Source organism: Medicago sativa, chromosome 8 (assembly GCF_051527215.1).
Source record: "Medicago sativa cultivar Bolivia chromosome 8, Bolivia_mono, whole genome shotgun sequence".
NCBI lineage: Eukaryota > Viridiplantae > Streptophyta > Magnoliopsida > Fabales > Fabaceae > Medicago > Medicago sativa.
The window spans coordinates 12,824,163-12,851,895 of record NC_140756.1 but is presented as its reverse complement, the minus strand read 5'-3'; the positions used below and the strand labels follow the sequence as shown (position 1 = coordinate 12,851,895).

The 27,733-nt window shown below is 31.6% G+C and overlaps 1 protein-coding gene across 1 annotated transcript in view; it reads left to right on the top strand.

The window, feature by feature from the left end:
• LOC146897064 (mediator of RNA polymerase II transcription subunit 9-like) overlaps positions 1–27,733 on the top strand; it is a 46,029-nt gene that overhangs the window by 6,173 nt on the left and 12,123 nt on the right. The gene's annotated exons all lie outside the window — the stretch shown is intronic.

The following is a 27,733-nucleotide window of genomic DNA, read 5'->3' as shown; positions in this document are numbered from 1 at the left end:
GATATATGACCAAAAGACCATTAACCCGTATATAAATATGTTTCTCTGAACCATGGTGCTTGCACGGTTTATACCAATGACCTATATGAAACTCACAGGTATGAATGGTTGATTTATTATTATTTTTATCATTGTTTTTTATCCATAGTATTTACACGTATGCTTGTTTTAGATTTAATTTTTTTTGTTATTTTTGTTTTTGTTGATATGTTTCTTGTTGATGATGGAAATGGAAATATCACAAGTGTTCCAAGTTTGTATTCTACTGTTACTACTCTCCCTAATGTCGTCGGTAACAGGTATAATGTTTGCATTCTCTTATTGTTGTTTGTATTCCCTATTGTTACATCAGTGACCTATTGTTCTCTTATTGTTATTTACTAGTCTCCCTATTGTTGTTTTTTGTTTGTTGTTATTTCAGTACTTCTCTTGGGGTTGGTGTTGGAAGGTATAATGTTTGTATTCTCTTCTTGTTGTTTGTATTCCCTATTGTTGTATCAATTACCTATTGTTCTCTTATTATTTACTAGTCTCCCTATTGTTGTTTTTTGTTTCTTGTTATTTCAGTACATTTCTTGGGGTTGGTGCTGGAAGTACTTCTCTTGGGGTTGGTGTTGGAAGGTATAATGTTTGTATTCTCTTATTGTTGTTTGTATTCCCTATTGTTGTATCAATGACCTATTGTTCTCTTATTATTTACTAGTCTCCTTATTGTTGTTTTTTGTTTCTTGTTATTTCAGTACATTTCTTGGGGTTGGTGTTGGAAGTACTTCTCTTGGGGTTGGTGTTGGAAGGTGTAATGTTTGTATTCTCTTATTGTTGTTTGTATTCCCTATTGTTGTATCAATGACCTATTGTTCTCTTATTATTTACTAGTCTCCCTATTGTTGTTTTGATTTTATTTAAATTTTAATTTTTTTTTACTACCTCCGTCCCTAATTATAGTGCCTTTTTTAAAAAAATATGGAAATTAAGAAAGTTGATTGTATAATTAATTTGGCTGACAATTGCTATTGTTTTACATCTTTACCCTTTATGAAAGAGAATTAGTAGATGTTTTCGTAGAGTATTTATTATATATTGAAGAAAAATATGAAACATATAGAGGGATATATGTTTTCGTGAAGAAATAATTAATGTACATTGAAACTTGAAAGGTCTCTTATAAAAAGAGACAAAGAAAAAACACAAAAGGGTTTAGGGACGGAGGTAGTATCTTTTTAGCGAATTTTATTTTTTATAGTTTTTTTTTATCTTACTTTCTTGACACTCATACAACATTTTAACCATGAGATCTCTATGTTTAATTTTTTGGATAATTTAAACTTAATTTTTTTTCCTTTCTTTCGAAGGACTAAATTATTTATTATATTTTTTTTTTGGACAATGCTTTATGGAAATACATGCACTTACACTTACACTTTTTAATATCATGACATAGCCATTTGCGGAATACACCGCTTTGTAAAGAGGTCAAACTTCATTATTAACAAAAATAGTCTCACACCATTAAGTATTACTTGGGCTTTTCCCAACCTGATTCTCTGGCCCTTTATATTCCAACCCACCCGACAATATCCGACTTTATATATATTGATGGTCCTATGCCCTTTTCTAGGGTTTTAACAACAACGCTTTATTCGCCATAAAGTTTTCTGCAATGAGTAAGGAGCGCCGTCCTGCTCCTTCAGCCACGTCCAATAGAGTTGTCATAGATCTTACAGATGACGATTCAAATCCGCCAAATATCAATGAGTTATTTCCGTCTATTACTGCTACTTCCTCGGTTTCACCCTTTTCAACGGGTGATGGAACTATTGTAGCTACATCTATATCTGCATCTGCTGGTGCTTGCACGGTTTATACCAATGACCTATATGAAACTCACAGGTATGAATGGTTGATTTATTTGTTTTTTGTATTCTCCTGCAACTGGTTTTCCTTGTAATGCTTAAATTATTTTTATCATTGTTTTTTATCCATAGTATTTACACGTATGCTTGTTTTACATTTAATTTTTTTGTTATTTTTGTTTTTGTTATTTCAGTTCTGATCTGTTTAATTGTTGATGATGGAAATGGAAATATCACAAATTTTCCAAGTTTGTATTCTACTGTTACTACTCTCCCTAATGTCGTCGGTAACAGGTATAATGTTTGTATTCTCTTATTGTTGTTTGTATTCCCTATTGTTACATCAGTGACCTATTGTTCTCTTATTGTTATTTACTAGTCTCCCTATTGTTGTTTTTTGTTTGTTGTTATTTCAGTACTTCTCTTGGGGTTGGTGTTGGAAGTAATTCTCTTGGGATTGGTGTTGGAAGGTATAATGTTTGTATTCTCTTCTTGTTGTTTGTATTCCCTATTGTTGTATCAATTACATATTGTTCTCTTATTATTTACTAGTCTCCCTATTGTTGTTTTGATTTTATTTAATTTTTAATTTTTTTTTACTACCTCCGTCCCTAATTATAGTGCTCTTTTTAAAAAAATATGAAAATTAAGAAAGTTGATTGTATAATTAATATGGCTGACAATTGTTATTGTTTTACATCTTTACCCTTTATGAAAGAGAATTAGTGGATGTTTTCGTAGAGTATTTATTATATATTGAAGAAAAATATGAAACATATAGAGGGATATATGTTTCCATGAAGAAATAATTAATGTACATTGAAACTTGAAAGGTCTCTTATAAAAAGAGACAAAGAAAAAACACAAAAGGGTTTATGGACCGAGGTAGTATCTTTTTAGCGAATTTTTTTTTATAGTTTTTTTTTATCTTACTTTCATGACACTCATACAACATTTTATCCATGAGATCTCTAGGTTTAATTTTTTGGATAATTTAAACTTAATTTTTTTTCCTTTCTTTCGAAGGACTAAATTATTTATTATATTTTTTTTGGAAAATGCTTTATGGTAATACATGCACATACCCTTACACTTTTTAATATCATGACATAGCCATTTGCGGAATACACCGCTTTGTAAAGAGGTCAAACTTCATTATTAACAAAAATAGTCTCACACCATTAAGTATTACTTGGGCTTTTTCCAACCTGATTCTCCGGCCCATTATATTCCAACCCACCCGACAATATCCGGCTCTATATATATTGATGGTCCTATGCCCTTTTCTAGGGTTTTAACAACAACGCCTCATTCGCCAGAAAGTTTTCTGCAATGAGTAAGGAGCGCAGTCCTGCTCCTTCAGCCACGTCCAATAGAGTTGTCATAGATCTTACAGATGTCGATTCAAATCCTCCAAATATCAATGAGTTATTTCCGTCTGTTACAGCTACTTCCTCGGTTTCACCCTTTTCAACGGGTTATGGAACTATTGTAGCTGCATCTGCATCTGCATCTGCTTGTGCTTCCACGGTTTATACCAATGACCTATATGAAACTCACAGGTATGAATGGTTGATTTATTTGTTTTTTGTATTCTCCTGCAACTGGTTTTCCTTGTAATGCTTAAATTATTTTTATCATTGTTTTTTATCCATAGTATTTACACGTATGCTTGTTTTAGATTTTATTTTTTTGTTATTTTTGTTTTTGTTATTTCAGTTCTGATCTGTTTATTTGTTGATGATGGAAATGGAAATATCACAAATTTTCCAAGTTTGTATTCTACTGTTACTACTCTCCCTAATGTCGTCGGTAACAGGTATAATGTTTGCATTCTCCTATTGTTGTTTGTATTCCCTATTGTTACATCAGTGACCTATTGTTCTCTTATTGTTATTTACTAGTCTCCCTATTGTTGTTTTTTGTTTGTTGTTATTTCAGTACTTCTCTTGGGGTTGGTGTTGGAAGTACTTCTCTTGGGGTTGGTGTTGGAAGGTATAATGTTTGTATTCTCTTCTTGTTGTTTGTATTCCCTATTGTTGTATCAATTACCTATTGTTCTCTTATTATTTACTAGTCTCCCTATTGTTGTTTTTTGTTTCTTGTTATTTCAGTACATTTCTTGGGGTTGGTGCTGGAAGTACTTCTCTTGGGGTTGGTGTTGGAAGGTATAATGTTTATATTCTCTTATTGTTGTTTGTATTCCCTATTGTTGTATAAATGACCTATTATTCTCTTATTATTTACTAGTCTCCCTATTGTTGTTTTGATTTTATTTAATTTTTAATTTTTTTTTACTACCTCCGTCCCTAATTATAGTGCCCATTTTAAAAAAATATGGAAATTAAGAAAGTTGATTGTATAATTAATTTGGCTGGCAATTGTTATTGTTTTACATCTTTACCCTTTATGAAAGAGAATTAGTAGATGTTTTCGTAGAGTATTTATTATATATTGAAGAAAAATATGAAACATATAGAGGGATATATGTTTTCGTGAAGAAATAATTAATGTACATTGTAACTTGAAAGGTCTCTTATAAAAAGAGACAAAGAAAAAACACAAAAGGGTTTAGGGATGGAGGTAGTATCTTTTTAGCGAATTTTTTTTTTTTATAGTTTTTTTTATCTTACTTTCATGACACTCATACAACATTTTATCCATGAGATCTCTAGGTTTAATTTTTTGGATAATTTAAACTTAATTTTTTTTCCTTTCTTTCGAAGGACTAAATTATTTATTATATTTTTTTTTTGGACAATGCTTTATGGAAATACATGCACTTACACTTACACTTTTTAATATCATGACATAGCCATTTGCGGAATACACCGCTTTGTAAAGAGGTCAAACTTCATTATTAACAAAAATAGTCTCACACCATTAAGTATTACTTGGGCTTTTCCCAACCTGATTCTCTGGCCCTTTATATTCCAACCCACCCGACAATATCCGACTTTATATATATTGATGGTCCTATGCCCTTTTCTAGGGTTTTAACAACAACGCTTTATTCGCCATAAAGTTTTCTGCAATGAGTAAGGAGCGCCGTCCTGCTCCTTCAGCCACGTCCAATAGAGTTGTCATAGATCTTACAGATGACGATTCAAATCCGCCAAATATCAATGAGTTATTTCCGTCTATTACTGCTACTTCCTCGGTTTCACCCTTTTCAACGGGTGATGGAACTATTGTAGCTGCATCTATATCTGCATCTGCTGGTGCTTGCACGGTTTATACCAATGACCTATATGAAACTCACAGGTATGAATGGTTGATTTATTTGTTTTTTGTATTCTCCTGCAACTGGTTTTCCTTGTAATGCTTAAATTATTTTTATCATTGTTTTTTATCCATAGTATTTACACGTATGCTTGTTTTACATTTAATTTTTTTGTTATTTTTGTTTTTGTTATTTCAGTTCTGATCTGTTTAATTGTTGATGATGGAAATGGAAATATCACAAATTTTCCAAGTTTGTATTCTACTGTTACTACTCTCCCTAATGTCGTCGGTAACAGGTATAATGTTTGTATTCTCTTATTGTTGTTTGTATTCCCTATTGTTACATCAGTGACCTATTGTTCTCTTATTGTTATTTACTAGTCTCCCTATTGTTGTTTTTTGTTTGTTGTTATTTCAGTACTTCTCTTGGGGTTGGTGTTGGAAGTAATTCTCTTGGGATTGGTGTTGGAAGGTATAATGTTTGTATTCTCTTCTTGTTGTTTGTATTCCCTATTGTTGTATCAATTACATATTGTTCTCTTATTATTTACTAGTCTCCCTATTGTTGTTTTGATTTTATTTAATTTTTAATTTTTTTTTACTACCTCCGTCCCTAATTATAGTGCTCTTTTTAAAAAAATATGAAAATTAAGAAAGTTGATTGTATAATTAATATGGCTGACAATTGTTATTGTTTTACATCTTTACCCTTTATGAAAGAGAATTAGTGGATGTTTTCGTAGAGTATTTATTATATATTGAAGAAAAATATGAAACATATAGAGGGATATATGTTTCCATGAAGAAATAATTAATGTACATTGAAACTTGAAAGGTCTCTTATAAAAAGAGACAAAGAAAAAACACAAAAGGGTTTATGGACCGAGGTAGTATCTTTTTAGCGAATTTTTTTTTATAGTTTTTTTTTATCTTACTTTCATGACACTCATACAACATTTTATCCATGAGATCTCTAGGTTTAATTTTTTGGATAATTTAAACTTAATTTTTTTTCCTTTCTTTCGAAGGACTAAATTATTTATTATATTTTTTTTGGAAAATGCTTTATGGTAATACATGCACATACCCTTACACTTTTTAATATCATGACATAGCCATTTGCGGAATACACCGCTTTGTAAAGAGGTCAAACTTCATTATTAACAAAAATAGTCTCACACCATTAAGTATTACTTGGGCTTTTTCCAACCTGATTCTCCGGCCCATTATATTCCAACCCACCCGACAATATCCGGCTCTATATATATTGATGGTCCTATGCCCTTTTCTAGGGTTTTAACAACAACGCCTCATTCGCCAGAAAGTTTTCTGCAATGAGTAAGGAGCGCAGTCCTGCTCCTTCAGCCACGTCCAATAGAGTTGTCATAGATCTTACAGATGTCGATTCAAATCCTCCAAATATCAATGAGTTATTTCCGTCTGTTACAGCTACTTCCTCGGTTTCACCCTTTTCAACGGGTTATGGAACTATTGTAGCTGCATCTGCATCTGCATCTGCTTGTGCTTCCACGGTTTATACCAATGACCTATATGAAACTCACAGGTATGAATGGTTGATTTATTTGTTTTTTGTATTCTCCTGCAACTGGTTTTCCTTGTAATGCTTAAATTATTTTTATCATTGTTTTTTATCCATAGTATTTACACGTATGCTTGTTTTAGATTTTATTTTTTTGTTATTTTTGTTTTTGTTATTTCAGTTCTGATCTGTTTATTTGTTGATGATGGAAATGGAAATATCACAAATTTTCCAAGTTTGTATTCTACTGTTACTACTCTCCCTAATGTCGTCGGTAACAGGTATAATGTTTGCATTCTCCTATTGTTGTTTGTATTCCCTATTGTTACATCAGTGACCTATTGTTCTCTTATTGTTATTTACTAGTCTCCCTATTGTTGTTTTTTGTTTGTTGTTATTTCAGTACTTCTCTTGGGGTTGGTGTTGGAAGTACTTCTCTTGGGGTTGGTGTTGGAAGGTATAATGTTTGTATTCTCTTCTTGTTGTTTGTATTCCCTATTGTTGTATCAATTACCTATTGTTCTCTTATTATTTACTAGTCTCCCTATTGTTGTTTTTTGTTTCTTGTTATTTCAGTACATTTCTTGGGGTTGGTGCTGGAAGTACTTCTCTTGGGGTTGGTGTTGGAAGGTATAATGTTTATATTCTCTTATTGTTGTTTGTATTCCCTATTGTTGTATAAATGACCTATTATTCTCTTATTATTTACTAGTCTCCCTATTGTTGTTTTGATTTTATTTAATTTTTAATTTTTTTTTACTACCTCCGTCCCTAATTATAGTGCCCATTTTAAAAAAATATGGAAATTAAGAAAGTTGATTGTATAATTAATTTGGCTGGCAATTGTTATTGTTTTACATCTTTACCCTTTATGAAAGAGAATTAGTAGATGTTTTCGTAGAGTATTTATTATATATTGAAGAAAAATATGAAACATATAGAGGGATATATGTTTTCGTGAAGAAATAATTAATGTACATTGTAACTTGAAAGGTCTCTTATAAAAAGAGACAAAGAAAAAACACAAAAGGGTTTAGGGATGGAGGTAGTATCTTTTTAGCGAATTTTTTTTTTATAGTTTTTTTTATCTTACTTTCATGACACTCATACAACATTTTATCCATGAGATATCTAGGTTTAATTTTTTGGATAATTTAAACTTAATTTTTTTTCCTTTCTTTCGAAGGACTAAATTATTTATTATATTTTTTTTTTGGACAATGCTTTATGGAAATACATGCACTTACACTTACACTTTTTAATATCATGACATAGCCATTTGCGGAATACACCGCTTTGTAAAGAGGTCAAACTTCATTATTAACAAAAATAGTCTCACACCATTAAGTATTACTTGGGCTTTTCCCAACCTGATTCTCTGGCCCTTTATATTCCAACCCACCCGACAATATCCGACTTTATATATATTGATGGTCCTATGCCCTTTTCTAGGGTTTTAACAACAACGCTTTATTCGCCATAAAGTTTTCTGCAATGAGTAAGGAGCGCCGTCCTGCTCCTTCAGCCACGTCCAATAGAGTTGTCATAGATCTTACAGATGACGATTCAAATCCGCCAAATATCAATGAGTTATTTCCGTCTATTACTGCTACTTCCTCGGTTTCACCCTTTTCAACGGGTGATGGAACTATTGTAGCTGCATCTATATCTGCATCTGCTGGTGCTTGCACGGTTTATACCAATGACCTATATGAAACTCACAGGTATGAATGGTTGATTTATTTGTTTTTTGTATTCTCCTGCAACTGGTTTTCCTTGTAATGCTTAAATTATTTTTATCATTGTTTTTTATCCATAGTATTTACACGTATGCTTGTTTTACATTTAATTTTTTTGTTATTTTTGTTTTTGTTATTTCAGTTCTGATCTGTTTAATTGTTGATGATGGAAATGGAAATATCACAAATTTTCCAAGTTTGTATTCTACTGTTACTACTCTCCCTAATGTCGTCGGTAACAGGTATAATGTTTGTATTCTCTTATTGTTGTTTGTATTCCCTATTGTTACATCAGTGACCTATTGTTCTCTTATTGTTATTTACTAGTCTCCCTATTGTTGTTTTTTGTTTGTTGTTATTTCAGTACTTCTCTTGGGGTTGGTGTTGGAAGTAATTCTCTTGGGATTGGTGTTGGAAGGTATAATGTTTGTATTCTCTTCTTGTTGTTTGTATTCCCTATTGTTGTATCAATTACATATTGTTCTCTTATTATTTACTAGTCTCCCTATTGTTGTTTTGATTTTATTTAATTTTTAATTTTTTTTTACTACCTCCGTCCCTAATTATAGTGCTCTTTTTAAAAAAATATGAAAATTAAGAAAGTTGATTGTATAATTAATATGACTGACAATTGTTATTGTTTTACATCTTTACCCTTTATGAAAGAGAATTAGTGGATGTTTTCGTAGAGTATTTATTATATATTGAAGAAAAATATGAAACATATAGAGGGATATATGTTTCCATGAAGAAATAATTAATGTACATTGAAACTTGAAAGGTCTCTTATAAAAAGAGACAAAGAAAAAACACAAAAGGGTTTATGGACCGAGGTAGTATCTTTTTAGCGAATTTTTTTTTTATAGTTTTTTTTTATCTTACTTTCATGACACTCATACAACATTTTATCCATGAGATCTCTAGGTTTAATTTTTTGGATAATTTAAACTTAATTTTTTTTCCTTTCTTTCGAAGGACTAAATTATTTATTATATTTTTTTTGGAAAATGCTTTATGGTAATACATGCACATACCCTTACACTTTTTAATATCATGACATAGCCATTTGCGGAATACACCGCTTTGTAAAGAGGTCAAACTTCATTATTAACAAAAATAGTCTCACACCATTAAGTATTACTTGGGCTTTTTCCAACCTGATTCTCCGGCCCATTATATTCCAACCCACCCGACAATATCCGGCTCTATATATATTGATGGTCCTATGCCCTTTTCTAGGGTTTTAACAACAACGCCTCATTCGCCAGAAAGTTTTCTGCAATGAGTAAGGAGCGCAGTCCTGCTCCTTCAGCCACGTCCAATAGAGTTGTCATAGATCTTACAGATGTCGATTCAAATCCTCCAAATATCAATGAGTTATTTCCGTCTATTACAGCTACTTCCTCGGTTTCACCCTTTTCAACGGGTTATGGAACTATTGTAGCTGCATCTGCTTGTGCTTCCACGGTTTATACCAATGACCTATATGAAACTCACAGGTATGAATGGTTGATTTATTTGTTTTTTGTATTCTCCTGCAACTGGTTTTCCTTGTAATGCTTAAATTATTTTTATCATTGTTTTTTATCCATAGTATTTACACGTATGCTTGTTTTAGATTTTATTTTTTTGTTATTTTTGTTTTTGTTATTTCAGTTCTGATCTGTTTATTTGTTGATGATGGAAATGGAAATATCACAAATTTTCCAAGTTTGTATTCTACTGTTACTACTCTCCCTAATGTCGTCGGTAACAGGTATAATGTTTGCATTCTCCTATTGTTGTTTGTATTCCCTATTGTTACATCAGTGACCTATTGTTCTCTTATTGTTATTTACTAGTCTCCCTATTGTTGTTTTTTGTTTGTTGTTATTTCAGTACTTCTCTTGGGGTTGGTGTTGGAAGTACTTCTCTTGGGGTTGGTGTTGGAAGGTATAATGTTTGTATTCTCTTCTTGTTGTTTGTATTCCCTATTGTTGTATCAATTACCTATTGTTCTCTTATTATTTACTAGTCTCCCTATTGTTGTTTTTTGTTTCTTGTTATTTCAGTACATTTCTTGGGGTTGGTGCTGGAAGTACTTCTCTTGGGGTTGGTGTTGGAAGGTATAATGTTTATATTCTCTTATTGTTGTTTGTATTCCCTATTGTTGTATAAATGACCTATTATTCTCTTATTATTTACTAGTCTCCCTATTGTTGTTTTGATTTTATTTAATTTTTAATTTTTTTTTACTACCTCCGTCCCTAATTATAGTGCCCATTTTAAAAAAATATGGAAATTAAGAAAGTTGATTGTATAATTAATTTGGCTGGCAATTGTTATTGTTTTACATCTTTACCCTTTATGAAAGAGAATTAGTAGATGTTTTCGTAGAGTATTTATTATATATTGAAGAAAAATATGAAACATATAGAGGGATATATGTTTTCGTGAAGAAATAATTAATGTACATTGTAACTTGAAAGGTCTCTTATAAAAAGAGACAAAGAAAAAACACAAAAGGGTTTAGGGATGGAGGTAGTATCTTTTTAGCGAATTATTTTTTTATAGTTTTTTTTATCTTACTTTCATGACACTCATACAACATTTTATCCATGAGATCTCTAGGTTTAATTTTTTGGATAATTTAAACTTAATTTTTTTTCCTTTCTTTCGAAGGACTAAATTATTTATTATATTTTTTTTTGGACAATGCTTTATGGAAATACATGCACTTACCCTTACACTTTTTAATATCATGACATAGCCATTTGCGGAATACACCGCTTTGTAAAGAGGTCAAACTTCATTATTAACAAAAATAGTCTCACACCATTAAGTATTACTTGGGCTTTTTCCAACCTGATTCTTCGGCCCATTAGATTCCAACACACCCGACAATATCCGGCTCTATATATATTGATGGTCCTATGCCCTTTTCTAGGGTTTTAACAACAACCCCTCATTCGCCAGAAAGTTTTCTGCAATGAGTAAGGAGCGCCGTCCTGCTCCTTCAGCCACGTCCAATAGAGTTTCCATAGATCTTACAGATGACGATTCAAATCCTCCAAATATCAATGAGTTATTTCCGTCTGTTACAGCTACTTCCTCGGTTTCACCCTTTTCAACGGGTTATGGAACTATTGTAGCTGCATCTGCTGGTGCTTCCACGGTTTATACCAATGACCAATATGAAACACACAGGTATGAATGGTTGATTTATTTGTTTTTTGTATTCTCCTGCAACTGGTTTTCCTTGTAATGCTTAAATTATTTTTATCATTGTTTTTTATCCATAGTATTTACATGTATGCTTGTTTTAGATTTAATTTTTTTATTTTTGTTTTTGTTATTTCAGTTCTGATTTGTTTCTTGTTGATGATGGAAATGGAAATATCACAAGTGTTTCAAGTTTGTATTCTACTGTTACTACTCTCCCTAATGTCGTCGGTAACATGTATAATGTTTGCATTCTCTTATTGTTGTTTGTATTCTCTATTGTTACATCAGTGACCTATTGTTCTCTTATTGTTATTTACTAGTCTCCCTATTGTTGTTTTTTGTTTGTTGTTATTTCAGTACTTCTCTTGGGGTTGGTGTTGGAAGTACTTCTCTTGGGGTTGGTGTTGGAAGGTATCATGTTTGTATTCTCTTATTGTTGTTTGTATTCCCTATTGTTGTATCAATGACCAATTGTTCTCTTATTATTTACTAGTCTCTCTATTGTTGTTTTTTGTTTCTTGTTATTTCAGTACATTTCTTGGGGTTGGTGTTGGAAGGTATAATGTTTGTATTCTCTTATTGTTATTTGTATTCCCTATTGTTGTATCAATGACCTATTGTTCTCTTATTATTTACTAGTCTCCCTATTGTTGTTTTGATTTTATTTAATTTTTAATTTTTTTTACTACCTCCGTCCCTAATTATAGTGCCCCTTTTAAAAAAATATGGAAATTAAGAAAGTTGATTGTTTAATTAATTTTGTTGACAATTGTTATTGTTTAGACCTTTACCCTTTATGAAAGAGAATTAGTGGATGTTTTCGTAGAGTATTTATTATATATTGAAGAAAAATATGAAACATATAGAGGGATATATGTTTTCGTGAAGAAATAATTAATGTACATTGTAACTTGAAAGGTCTCTTATAAAAAGAGACAAAGAAAAAACACAAAAGGGTTTAGGGATGGAGGTAGTATCTTTTTAGCGAATTATTTTTTTATAGTTTTTTTTATCTTACTTTCATGACACTCATACAACATTTTATCCATGAGATCTCTAGGTTTAATTTTTTGGATAATTTAAACTTAATTTTTTTTCCTTTCTTTCGAAGGACTAAATTATTTATTATATTTTTTTTTGGACAATGCTTTATGGAAATACATGCACTTACCCTTACACTTTTTAATATCATGACATAGCCATTTGCGGAATACACCGCTTTGTAAAGAGGTCAAACTTCATTATTAACAAAAATAGTCTCACACCATTAAGTATTACTTGGGCTTTTTCCAACCTGATTCTTCGGCCCATTAGATTCCAACACACCCGACAATATCCGGCTCTATATATATTGATGGTCCTATGCCCTTTTCTAGGGTTTTAACAACAACCCCTCATTCGCCAGAAAGTTTTCTGCAATGAGTAAGGAGCGCCGTCCTGCTCCTTCAGCCACGTCCAATAGAGTTTCCATAGATCTTACAGATGACGATTCAAATCCTCCAAATATCAATGAGTTATTTCCGTCTGTTACAGCTACTTCCTCGGTTTCACCCTTTTCAACGGGTTATGGAACTATTGTAGCTGCATCTGCTGGTGCTTCCACGGTTTATACCAATGACCAATATGAAACACACAGGTATGAATGGTTGATTTATTTGTTTTTTGTATTCTCCTGCAACTGGTTTTCCTTGTAATGCTTAAATTATTTTTATCATTGTTTTTTATCCATGGTATTTACATGTATGCTTGTTTTAGATTTAATTTTTTTATTTTTGTTTTTGTTATTTCAGTTCTGATTTGTTTCTTGTTGATGATGGAAATGGAAATATCACAAGTGTTTCAAGTTTGTATTCTACTGTTACTACTCTCCCTAATGTCGTCGGTAACATGTATAATGTTTGCATTCTCTTATTGTTGTTTGTATTCTCTATTGTTACATCAGTGACCTATTGTTCTCTTATTGTTATTTACTAGTCTCCCTATTGTTGTTTTTTGTTTGTTGTTATTTCAGTACTTCTCTTGGGGTTGGTGTTGGAAGTACTTCTCTTGGGGTTGGTGTTGGAAGGTATCATGTTTGTATTCTCTTATTGTTGTTTGTATTCCCTATTGTTGTATCAATGACCAATTGTTCTCTTATTATTTACTAGTCTCCCTATTGTTGTTTTTTGTTTCTTGTTATTTCAGTACATTTCTTGGGGTTGGTGTTGGAAGGTATAATGTTTGTATTCTCTTATTGTTATTTGTATTCCCTATTGTTGTATCAATGACCTATTGTTCTCTTATTATTTACTAGTCTCCCTATTGTTGTTTTGATTTTATTTAATTTTTAATTTTTTTTACTACCTCCGTCCCTAATTATAGTGCCCCTTTTAAAAAAATATGGAAATTAAGAAAGTTGATTGTTTAATTAATTTTGTTGACAATTGTTATTGTTTAGACCTTTACCCTTTATGAAAGAGAATTAGTGGATGTTTTCGTAGAGTATTTATTATATATTGAAGAAAAATATGAAACATATAGAGGGATATATGTTTTCGTGAAGAAATAATTAATGTACATTGAAACTTAAAAGGTCTCTTATAAAAAGAGACAAAGAAAAAAGACAAAAGGGTTTAGGGACGGAGGTAGTACCTTTTTAGCGATTTTTTTTTTATAGTTTGTTTTATCTTACTTTCATGACACTCATACAACATTTTATCCATGAGATCTCTAGGTTTAATTTTTTGGATAATTTAAACTTAATTTTTTTTTCCTTTCTTTCGAAGAACTAAATTATTTATTATTTTTTTTTGGACAATGCTTTATGGAAATACATGCACTTACAGTTACACTTTTTAATATCATGACGTAGCCATTTGCGGAATACACCGCTTTGTAAAGGGGTCAAACTTCACTATTAATAAAAATAGTCTCACACCATTAAGTATTACTTGGGCTTTTTCCAACCCGATTCTCCGGCCCATAATATTCTAACCCACCCGACAATATCCGGCTCTATATATATTGATGGTCCTATGCCCTTTTCTAGGGTCTTAACAACAACGCCTCATTCACCGGAAAGTTTTTTGCAATGAGTAACGAGCGTCGTCATGCTCCTTCTGTAACACCCCGTTTTCCCAACGTAAAAATTTCTTAAATAAAATCAGGGTTTTTCATCATAAAACGGAATGTCATATTTCTTAAAAAACGTAAATGGAATAATAATTTATCCTTCAAAAATATAACAACATAATCTTTAAAACTTCGCAGCGGAATAGTTTGACAACTTAAATAATCTTTGGCACAAGGGCCTCAATATAAAATTTCATAAAACTTAGTTCAACATCAATTCTTGAAAGATTCATAAAGTAATACGTAAGGAACAGAAAGTAAAGACATAATCCCACCCCGTTACGTATCAGAGCACCTAAGACACACTTGTGAGGAGTCCACTCACGACCGCAACTAATCCTGGTTACCTGCAAGTTACCCATACGAAGAGCAACATTTCCAAGCAGAGGGGTGAGATTTCTCAAACAATAATATTAAGCATATAAATCATATAAAGTACATTCAACACCTTAAACATCCTATAATTCATTAATCATATCTTGCAACTTAAACTTCCTTAACTAGTATCATTATTCTTCCTACATTAGTCATATACTTCATATTATATTATCATAATAAATAATCATAGACATCATATATCATCTTATTTATAACATCATATATCACCTTAATCATAACATCATATATATCATCATAAATATCACAAACATCATCACATATCATCATTAGTAAACATGTAGCATCTTATCATAAATCACATAGCATCATATCATAAATCACATAGCATCTTATCGTAAACAACTTCATAATCAATCATCATAAGCAACTTCATAATCGATCATCATAAACATCATAATCATTCATCATCTTAAGCATCATAATCATTCATAAAACACTTCATTAATAGCTCATCAACTTGACATCTTAACATCTTAACAACTTGACATCTTAACAACTTAACAACTCGACAACTTGACATCTTAACATCTCAACAACTTCGACTCGACTATGCAACTTCAACTTCTCAAATCATCTTGACAAATGCAAATGCATGTGGTACCATTCTAGGGCATAAGCCCTCGTCGCTTATGAGCATAAATATACTCCTAGGGCATAAGCCCTCGTCGCTATTGAGCAAAAGCTCCTAGGGCATGAGCCCTCGTCTCTGGTTGAGCAAAAGCTCCAGGGCATAAGCCCTCATCTTTAAATGAGTATGCATGGACTCGACATCTTATGTCTTAGAAACTTCATGAACATCTATGACATCCTAACATCTTGACATCTTGACAACATAACATCTTAACAACTTGATGACTTCATAACGACTCGACGACTTAACAACTCTTATCATCTTAACGTCTTAACATCTTAACATCTTAGCATCTTAAAACATCATATATAATTCACATTAATACTCATATAGCAATATCACGTTGATAATATTAACAGCAACATGACATCACACAATTAATTCATCATATATCATCGTATTCAAGTATCAACAATTCATCATGCATCTTTGTAAGAACATAAATAATCATGCACAACATATTTTCATGTCAAATCAAGGCTACTGGAAAGATATCACAATTATCAACAACTTTCATGTTTACAACAAAGATCAATTCAAAACAGAAACATATGAACAAAACGCAAAAACATGAAACAGAGAATGCTGTCACCGTACAATTTTGCTAAGACCTCCCTGTAGTATTTTCATCATAACTCACAGACCAAACATCATTTTCACGTCAAACCAAAGCCACTAGAAAGCTAACAAAATTATCTAAAACTTTCATGTTTACTCCTAAGACCAATTATGTACCGATCAATACCAGTTTTTATTTTAAATTCGGAAAAGTTGTGCTGAAAGTCCATAAAAATTCACTGTGACCTACGTGTAGTAATTTGACCATAACTCAAGTTCTATAAATCCTATTGACGTGAGACCAACGGCATTAGAATGCTAACATCCATACCTACAACTTTCGTGTTTACACCTAAACCCAGTTCGGAACTTAAACTTGTCAAACTGAGACAACAAAAACGCGTTTTGCACATTGACAGCAAAATCGCAGTTCAGCTGCGATTTCGCTTTGGGGAAATCTTTTCCACTTCTTATTCGATCCAATACTCTCCAAACTTGACCCTAATCATTACCCTATGATTGCCCTATCATTAGAACACTAATTATTCATCAACTTACTGTATGCAAAATTCAAAGGGTTCTCAAATCTATTAACAACCTATTACAATTATTAAACCCTAATTCTTAAATTTACCAACATCTCATCCAATTCCATGGTTTTAACCTCAAAACTACATCCAATAATCATCCTATGGGTTATCTAAGGACTGTATACAATTTCTACATTAATTCAACAAGTTTTCATCATCTAATCATCAAATCTCTCTCAAAACCCTAATTCTCAAATTCTCACAAACTTTCCCCAACTTGTTAGATGCAATCTAATGATTTAACAACTTAATATTAATGCAAGATAGTCTCACCCTCACCTTAGATTAATTCCTGAATCAGCAGCAGCGTTCTTCTTTCCTAAGGTCTTCTCCTCTTCTCTTGACTTCTCTCTTCTCTTCTCTTCTCTTCTTTCTTGTTCTCCTCTTTTCCAAAAAGCGGTTTAAGGTAAACTATTTCTAACCTAAGCTTCTCTATTTATAATACTAAAATATTCTTCCCATATCTATTTAGGCCCAACAACTTATTCTTCTTTCTATTCTAACCCCCAATTCCACTCACACTAATAATCCTCATAATCTTATTTATTTCTAAATTAAATATATCTCTCACAAATAACAAATATATTTCTACACCAAATAACAAATATATCTCTAACAAATAACAAATATATTTCTACACCAAATAACAAATATATCTCTAACAAATAACAAATATATTATTCTAGTAAATACCAACATATAACATAACAAAATATCACTCATCAACATAAATCGACTAAATCATAAAAAGACATCTAATCTCAAAACTACCTCCAAATCTACTTACTCTAATAATTCTCATATTCTAATAAATAATAGAATAATGCCACATAATAAAATACTAACACCTCATATAAATAAATAAATCACATAAATAAACTCTAACTTAATAAAAATAATTAAATAAAAGGAGGGCGTTACACCTTCAGCCTCGTCCAATAGAGTTGTCATAGATCTTACAGATGACGATTCAAATCCTCCAAATATCAATGAGTTATTTCCGTCTGTTACTGCTACTTCCTCGGTTTCACCCTTTTCAACGGGTTATGGAACAATTGTAGCTGCATCTGCATCTACTGGTGCTTCCACGGTTTATACCAATGACCTATATGAAACTCACAGGTATGAATGGTTGATTTATTTGTTTTCTGTATTCTCCTCCAACTGGTTTTCCTTGTAATTCTTAAATTATTTTTATCATTGTTTTATATCCATAGTATTTACAAGTATGCTTGTTTTAGATTTAATTTTTTTGTTATTTTTGTTTTTGTTATTTCAGTTCTGATACGTTTCTTGTTGATGATGGAAATGGAAATATCACAAGTGTTCCAAGTTTGTGTTCTACTGTTACTACTCTCCCTAGTGTCGTCGGTAACAGGTATAATGTTTTCATTCTCTTATTGTTGTTTGTATTCCCTATTGTTAGATCAGTGACCTATTGTTCTCTTATTGTTATTTACTAGTCTCCCTATTGTTGTTTTTTGTTTGTTGTTATTTCAGTACTTCTCTTGGGGTTGGTGTTGGAAGGTATAATGTTTGTATTCTCTTCTTGTTGTTTGTATTCCATATTGTTGTATCAATGACCTATTGTTCTCTTATTATTTACTTGTCTCCCTATTGTTGTTTTATGTTTCTTGTTATTTCAGTACATTTATTGGGGTTGGTGCTGGAAGTACTTCTCTTGGGGTTGGTGTTGGAAGGTATAATGTTTGTATTCTCTTACTGTTGTTTGTATTCCCTATTGTTGTATCAATGACCTATTGTTTTCTTATTATTGCTGGAAGTACTTCTCTTGGGGTTGGTGTTGGAAGGTATAATGTTTGTATTCTCTTATTGTTGTTTGTATTTGAAGGGATTTTAAAAGGGGTTTTTCAAAATTTTAATCCTCTTTGCGGAAGAAATCCCATTGAAACAGATCTTGATTAAATCATTAATCAAAAATCAAACACATGCTTAAACAATTTAAGGATTCATGTGTTTACCTCTTGAAGAGCGGAACCTTTGTAGTAGAATTGTTTCTGATCACGAGCAAAGCAAAGCAGCGATGCCTCTAGTTAGTCCACACGAACAGTGCTCCTCCAAAACTCGGTGCTAGCCAAGGAATCAGAAGTGCAGAGAAGAAAGGGTTGCTCCAAAACCTGTGTCCAAATACTTCAGCACTAGAGTTCTATTTATAGAACTTCTAGTGTGCTCTGCAAGTCAGAAGTCACTATTGGGTTTCAGTAAGCCCAACAATGAGTTTAGTAATTTTGCTAACTAATTAGCGTTATTTACTAAACACACCCCTTATATAAGTCATACTTATATATTTCTCTTTTGACTGTTCTTTGTGTGTAACCCTATAGGTTCTAGTCACGTTGGCAATAATATTAAATCTAATATTTAATATTATAAACAATGAGCGGTATCTAGCAACACATCATTGCTACCCAAGTGACAAGAATGTCAAGTGATCTGACGAAACATTTCCATGATAATACTCATGTGCACAATTACTCCTTTGTCTCGATATCTTTATTGATCCCAAGGCATAGATATTGTCACCCTTGTATAGATCAATGTTTATATTTCTTGATTCCGAAATATACTGAATAACGAATAAGTCCAATATCTTATATTGACTTAGTTCGGCATGGCCATGCAGTTTTACAGTCATATTTCATCAAGAGGCCTAAAGATATATCTCCTGTTTATAAGGAGGGACAAGTCCCATCTAGGACACTCATGTCCCTCAGCATGATTCATCAAGTACCCATCAACCAACGTTATGATTATCCTTTTACAGACAACGTTAGAATGGCAACAAAGCACTTGAGTCCACATCTAGGGATCATAGTGGTTTCAGGTCTAAGAGCGATATACACTATTATCATTGTGAGAATATCTTATGACAATTGAATAACTTACTATGTAGTATTCTCACGGTGGGTCAATCCAATATAAATATTACTCCTAATATTTATATCTATGTGAAGACTTGATAACTCTTTATCCATGATCTGTGAGATGTGATCATCAATCTACCCACATAATAGTCTCTATGCTTTAATGATATCCCACTTCTCAATAAAGCTTGACTACGGATACTTTTAGAATAGTTTCCTTATGTTTAACGGGGTCTCACAATTAAGTTATACTTAATGTTCCATTAAACGGACTAACTATTCTAGGGACTTTATTATTTTGAAACAAAACAAAATCAATAAAGAAACGCCTTATAATTTATATTTTCACAATATATATATATATATATATATATATATATATATATATATTTATATCAATATCATGATACAAAGCCAAACTTAATCAATATAGATTGGCTATTAGGGCTTACTCCAACAGTATTCCCTATTGTTGTATCAATGACCTATTATTCTCTTATTATTTACTAATCTCCCTATTGTTGTTTTTTGTTTCTTGTTATTTCAGTACTTCTCTTGGGGTTGGTGCTGGAAGTACTTCTCTTGGGGTTGGTGTTGGAAGGTATAATGTTTGTATTCTCTTATTGTTGTTTGTATTCCCTATTGGGTGCCGTTTAGTTTGGACCCGTCTAAGTATTGGTCCATAATGTACCAAAATTTATAGCCATTGCATTAATTTGTAAGCAAAATAATATAATACACCCTACACATCAAATTATTTTCTTTACTCTAAAATTTTCTCTTGCCTTCTCTCTCTTTCTGTAATTTTTTCAATCTTCAATCGTTTTCACCCCATTATCCACAACACTACTTACCAACATCATTCCACTTTCAAATCAGTAAATATTTTTCTTCTCTTTTCTTCATAATAAGTCATGTAAATATATTAGATGACAAAGCTAATATAGGTTCGTCAAATTAGAGATGAGCCTAAAACGGTGAAGTAGTTTTAGGTTCGTCGAATTAGGTTCGTTGAATCAGTAGAAGGGGAAGTAGAAGAAATATAGATAGGTAGTTCATGGCGGAGTGACAACGAAGAGATTAATACCTTAGGGTATTTAAAAAGTATAATGTGGCAAGTCGATTATGAGAGTATAAAATAGGAAAGATATAAAGAAGTGAAAAAGACGATGATGAGCGAGGATATGAAATAGGTGCTTTTGGAGTAACTGACGAAGTCAAACTTAAGCTCCGTAAACCAACGATGAGCTTAAGAGAGTATTGTTAATTGAATAGTGAGAGAGTCATGGTAATCAAATAACTTAAGGCGAATGTTATATAAGAACGTATGAAGTGTAAAAACGAATAAAGAATATAGTGTAGTTGAATTAGGGGATCGTAGACGAAATGTAAGGAAGAATAGAGAGTTGTGAATTAAGTAATGAAAGATAATAGGAATGATGATAGAGATGAATAAGATGAGAATCGATTAGAAGAGAGAAATTAAGATGAATAGGAAAGCAGATAAGAGGTAATCGTTATAATGTCTGACGATAATAATAATGACTGGTATCGAGAGAATAAAACCTTGAATTATAATGAAGTCTTGGTGAGGGAAGTTTATGAAGTCGAAAGTAATGACAAGGTGCGATAATAACTTTAGATTAGAACGAGGTTCAGATTAGGAAAATGGTTGACGTATAAATGACGATGAATGTGAGGACGAAGTAATAAGATGTAAAATCGCGTTAATGAGAAGAATAAGTATGAAGGAGTTAATGACGATGGTGAGGTAGAACCTAGTTGTAAAGAGAGGAGATGTTATGATAACGAATAATTAAACAACTTAAGACTAAGAATGAGAAATATGGTATGATGTCTGAAGGGATTTTAAGAGGGGTTTTTCAAAATTTTAATCCTCTTTGCGTAAGAAATCCCAATGAAAACGGATCTTGATTAAATCATTAATCACAAATCAACAAGAACACATACTTAAACACTTTAAGGATTACGTGTTTACCTCTTGAAGCGCAGAACCTTTGTAGCAGAATTATTTCTGATCATGAGCAAATCAACGTAGCCATGCCTCTACTCAGTCCACACGAACAGTGCTCCTCCAAAACTCGGTGCTAGCCAAGGAATCAGAAGTGCAGAGAAGAAAGGGATGCTCCAAAAAAAAATGTAACCAAAACTTCAGCACTAGATTTCTATTTATAGAACTTCTAGTGTGCTCTGCAATTCAGAAGTCACTACTGGGCTTCAGTAAGCCCAACAACTAGTTTAGTAATTTTTTTTGCTAACTAATTAGCGTTATTTACTAAACGCACCCCTTATATAAGTCATACTTATATATTTCTCTTTTGACTGTTCTTTGTGTGTGACCCTATAGGTTCTAGTCACGTTGGCAATAATATTAAATCTAATATTTAATACTATAAACAATGAGCGGTATCTAGCAACACATCATTGCTACCCAAGTGACAAGAATGTCAAGTGATCTGACGAAACCTTTCCATGATAATACTTATGTGTACAATTACTCCTTTGTCTCGATATCTTTATTGATCCCAAGGCATAGATATTGTCACCCTTGTATAGATCAATGTTTATATTTCTTGATTCCGAAATATACTAAATAACGAATAAGTCCAATATCTTATATTGACTTAGTTCGGCATGGCCATGCAGTTTTACAGTCATATTTCATCAAGAGGCCTAAAGATATATCTCCTGTTTATGAGGAGGGACAAATCCCATCTAGGACACTCATGTCCCTCAGCATGATTCATCAAGTACCCATCAACCAACGTTATGGTTATCCTTTTACAGACAACGTTAGAATGGCAACAAAGCACTTGAGTCCACATCTAGGGATCATAGTGGTTTCAGGTCTAAGAGCGATATACACTATTATCATTGTGAGAATATCTTATGATAATTCCATAACTTACTATGTAGTATTCTCACGGCGGGTCAATCCAATATAAATATTACTCCTAATATTTATATCTATGTGAAGACTTGATAACTCTTTATCCATGATCTGTGAGATGTGATCATCAATCTACCCACATAATAGTCTCTATGCTTTAATGATATCCCACTTCTCAATAAAGCTTGACTACGGATACTTTTAGAATAGTTTCATTATGTCTAACGGGGTCTCACAAATAAGTTATACTTAATGTTCCACTAAACGGACTAACTATTCTAGGGACTTTACTATTTTGAAACAAAACAAAATCAATAAAGAAACACCTTATAATTTATATATTCACAATATATATTTATATCAATATCATGATACAAAGCCAAACCCAATCAATATAGATTGGCTATTAGGGCTTACTCCAACAATCTCCCACTAGCACTAAAAGCCAATCAAATATTAACTCAATATCTATTGGTCAAGTGTTAGCATCAAGCACACTATGGGCAAGATACTCTTCTAGCAGATAAGGAACTCTTTCCTATGTTGGTAGGTCATACTTCTTTCAATTTCCACTTTCGAACTTCTATCGAAAAGAAATTGAAGTGTCAAAGTATACATTTGGATCATTGGTGAGATCAAGTTTTCATTGCTCGCAAGATTTAAACCAATTTTACCTCAGACGAGATCAATGGAATCCGCAACGCAAGAAACACATGTTTTCACTCAATTATGAGCTAAACAATCCAAATCATATATATTTGACATCTGTAATATAAACAACAACTATCTGAAGCTTGTACTTTTACAAATTTCATAGGTTATATCCTAGCATAACATTTATTCCAAATTACGATCTGGATATACTGTACACCGATATGAAAGTCAACATCATTGTAACTCATTTACAATGTTTCTTTCATCCATGTTCAAGAAACAATCCATAGTCCTTTAAGACATCCAAGGATATTCTTGAAGGTATTCTAGTGTCGAACACTATAATCAATGTTGGTACATATTGAAAACAATTTTCTAACCATGTCTTACATGTGTAGATAAATTATTTTCGTGACTAGTATGTCATCCACATACTCCACCAAACTAATATCAATGCTCCCACTAATCTCCTTATGTGCACAAGATTTCTTTATTAATAAAAGTTTTCATAAGACTTCATTAATAAAATAAAATTCAACTTCGAGAAGTTTTCTCTAATTCATAAATGAATTTGATAATACATTAACCTTTCTAGTATCCTTTGGATTAACGAAATCCTACATATGTCAAATACATATATAAGGTTATTCAAATTAAGGAATACAACCTCGTTATCCATCTTCTAGAACATGTATTATACAACAACAGGAATTTGGGATCGTTAGATTTAAGCATTACAATGATGTAATAGTTTCATCATGATTTGCATCACGAGTTGCAAGAAACCTTCTACAATCAATCACATCTTAAAGGTATTCATAATACCATCCATGTCAGTTTTCTATAAGAAAACTCACATTCATCTTATGAGTCATACTCATTTGGATGATATAACCAATATCCGTATATGGTTTGTGTACATGGATTCTTTATAAGATCCCATGGCATCTAGCCACTTCTCAAAATCAGTCCATTTGTGACCTTCTAGTAAGTCAGGTGCTCATCTTCCATGAGCATCATATCACCTTGTTATGTCATGATAAAATCATGTTTCTCATCCTAGTGTTATGACATATCAGACTCATCTAGATCATGTGCTACTCAAACTACCGATTTACCAACAATCCTTTGTTGAATCAGTTCATGTTCCATTCTTAGAGAAACATGTATTTTGTGGTACTTGACTTAATTCAAGTTCTACATCACTCCCACTAGCTCTTGCAAAGCTATACTCCTTGAAAAGGAATACTACAGTTCAAGCGACAAACAACTTTTGTCAAGGAAGAAGATGTAGAAATAGTATTCTCTAGTTTCCTAAGGGAACCTCCACAAGTATACATTCATTTAATTTGAAGCTTAGTTTATCTAGTAAACCATATAACCTCAAATTATCATAAAGTCAAAAATAGGTACTCTTACCTCCATATCTAATATGGTGCCTTTATGATTACTCAATTAGAACTTGTTGTGGGTGAAGAATAATTGTAATTTCATTAATTTCAAGAGTCCTTGAGTTATAATCAAACTATTTTAAATCGAGTCATGTCAAACAAGAAGCGATATAAATAGTCATTATACTCATTAATCAAGCATTTACCATCACGACTTATTCGTATAGTCTTTATACTTTTCAAACTTATTCCTTTTACTTCATTGTTAAAATCTTTGAACAATTTCAAAGTTTTCTTGAATCGTGTCAAATACACTATGCTTATCTACTAAATGATTTAGTAATGTTAGATGAAGTAATAGAAACAATATCTAGCAAATATGTTTAGTTCTCCATATACATCTCATATGTATATAAACTCAAAAATTAAGTGCCCTTTCACCTTTGTTGGTGACTGGTATACTAATCTATTTTGAAAGGTGGGACTCACATCCTTCAAAATGATATAAAATCAAATGAGTCCAATAGTCCATATCCATGGATTTTGGAAATGTGAATCACACTTGTTTGTACTAAACATTGATGCCAATAATATACAAAAGGTTTAAATCTCATTTGATCCTTTTTTCACATAAGTTATAGATCAGCTTATCAAGATTATGAAACTCAAATCCATTATTTGATTAACATACTTATATAGAAAACATAATTTGCATAATAGCACAACGTTTGTCTATTATTCAACTACACAATCATTCTCTTGTCAATACAAGATTTATGATTTAATACTTCTATTTTATATGGAATTTAATAACAATTATTTGGTTCCATATCAAGTTAAATTTAAGTCCAAGCATTAGCTCCTATGTCAATGAAAAATTTGTTTCATTCTAGACGTAAGTGAACTTCACTTATAGTTAATGTCCCACTTCTTTAAAACTCTCTATATTTCAACAAATATGAGATTAATCATCAAGTATCATATACTTATGATGCTGAAGTAGAAATTTAACTTTCTATAACTATATGGGCAGATAAGAAGTCTTACTTCTATTTTGACTCTTTCAAAATATTAACAGTTTTTCTCATTCTGAAGAACAATTCTTAATTTTGTACTAATTCAGAAACTCCTTTCTTAAGATTTTGTTCTTCATAAGAACATTTAACAGTATAATAAAAATGTATATGCGGAAGAAATTCTAAATACAGAAAAATAAATAAAATAAATGTATCATGATTGAAAAAACATATTTAATTAGGTCTTTAATTAAATATGCTCCCACTATTTTACTCAAAACGAATGACCTTCAACATTTGAATCGGAAAATCTCATTGGAAGATTTTCTAGTGGGTTGAAATCCTTATTTCACCTTGCTTTAAGTCAACGGGGGTTGTACTCAAAACTCAGTTATTTAGGTAGGAACTCCTTCCAATTGTATCTCATACAACTTTCAAATCATTTGAGTGAATAACTCCTTACTCTAATCTATCATATAGATGTTCCCAAACATTGCTTCTAAATTTATTTTAATCTTGTTAAAATTAATTTAGTTAAGTTAAACCCAAAAGAATAACACTTGGGTAAATTGGATTACCGCACCGCAACTTACTAGTATAGAAAGTGCACCTCGCGGAGGCGAAACCTACACATTTCGATATTAGTCTTGAAGGGTGTTAAACTTTTGGAAAGCATTAAACTTAATATTTCATTTGAAGTAAATATATATTTTAATCATATTAAAATAACCTAGTTAAGTTAGATACAAAAATAACAATCGGTAAATAGAATTACCGCACCACAACTTACTAGTATAGAAAGTGCACCTCGCGGAGGCGAAACCTACACATTTCGATATTAGTCTTGAAGTGTGTTATCCTTTGGAAAACAATTTACTTCATATTCTATTTGAAGGATTTTTATTTAGTTTGATCTTATTGACATGTGTATTTCATACACAGGTCTTTGCATGACATTCATGCTCATAGAAAGCAAGTATATACAACATTTAAAATATACATGCTAACATACATCTAAAACATGTTAAGCATATATCACATACATGCACTAAATAAACATACATTTCATGCATCACATACATAAAATAAATCAGGTAGTATGGTTATGACCTCCTAATGCGTAAGAATTAAATAAACTATTTTATTACAATTCTTTGACCCACGAGCAAACTTCAAAATTTCTCCATCGGAATCATCTTTTGGCATCGTCTTCTCTTCATCTTGATCAATTACATTATTTATAACTTAAATAAAATAATCAAAATAAATCACGACACACATGTCGTATTTAACTAAAATAAATCACGACGCGCAGGTCATATTTAACTAAAATAATTAAATGCCAAAATCTAAGGTCATAACCATATACCACACACAAATATTTTTTCACACAAATATTTAATAATAAATATCAATAATAACCATTATTACTATATTAACAGTATTAATGTAACCAAATATATATATATATATATGAACAGTATTAATAGTAATAGTAACTTAAATAATTCCTTCAAAAAAAAAAAGTAACTTAAATAATAACACTTATTATTAACTATTACTATTAAACGTGTGATGAACGTGCACTCAAAAGTCAAAAGTATCAAATACTTTATTATTATACATTTGAAATATATGATTTCAAAGTCAAACGTGATAGACTCTTAATTAAAAACGTGAATATATGTTGAGAATATCTAAACAGATCGTGATTGATTATTTGTCACACAAATAAATTAATCCTTTGATTTGTTACCACTTTTAAGTATACCAGAAAGTCAGGTTGTCTTCCGGAAAGTTTGGATCCTATCCATAAATTTCGTATCACATTCCTTTTAGTTCTCTTCCATAAAACAAATCAATTTATCCCACAAAATTCCCTTGGCATATTTGTTACCCGTAAAGCCTTATCAATTTCAAAAGTCAAAATTGTTTATTTAGAAATACATCTTCAACTCTTATGACTCGTGAAACAAAAAGTTACAAAACAAACAACTCAATTCATGAGTATATATGTACTCCCGTG